Consider the following 537-nt stretch of genomic DNA (forward strand, 5'->3'; position numbering starts at 1 on the left):
CGCACCCACCATCCGGGCTCACGCGCACCCACCATCCGGGCTCACGTGCCCACCATCCGGGCTCCCGTGCCCACCATCCGGGCTCACGTGCCCACCATCCTGGCTCATGTGCCCACCATCTGGGCTCACGCGCTCACCACCCAGGCTGGCGGAGGCTGAGGTGGCATGCAGTGTGAGGACCCTGCTGTGTTGCACTCTGTCTCTCTCTCTGTCTCTCTCTTTCTCTCTGGGAGGAAATGAATAAATTAACGTTAGTGCCATAGTGCCGTGGGAAAATGCTGTGAATTGAGAACCAACTCCCACATGACTGACTACAGTTCGAGTCCCAGCTCTGGTGATTGAGAAACGCACTGGGTACACGTGCATTCATGCCCCAAACCCGGACGGGATGAAGAAGTGGGGGAGAATAATTGTGTGACCGCGCCCCAGTGTCCCTTTCTCGCTCTCTGGCAAGTACATTTGCCCTCTGACAATTAAAAAAAGAAGTGATAGTGCTACGGAGAAAAACAGCAGGGACAGAGGGCAAGTGCGGCAAGT

Source organism: Tupaia chinensis, unplaced genomic scaffold, assembly GCF_000334495.1.
Source record: "Tupaia chinensis unplaced genomic scaffold, TupChi_1.0 Scaffold000283_2, whole genome shotgun sequence".
Lineage (NCBI taxonomy): Eukaryota > Metazoa > Chordata > Mammalia > Scandentia > Tupaiidae > Tupaia > Tupaia belangeri.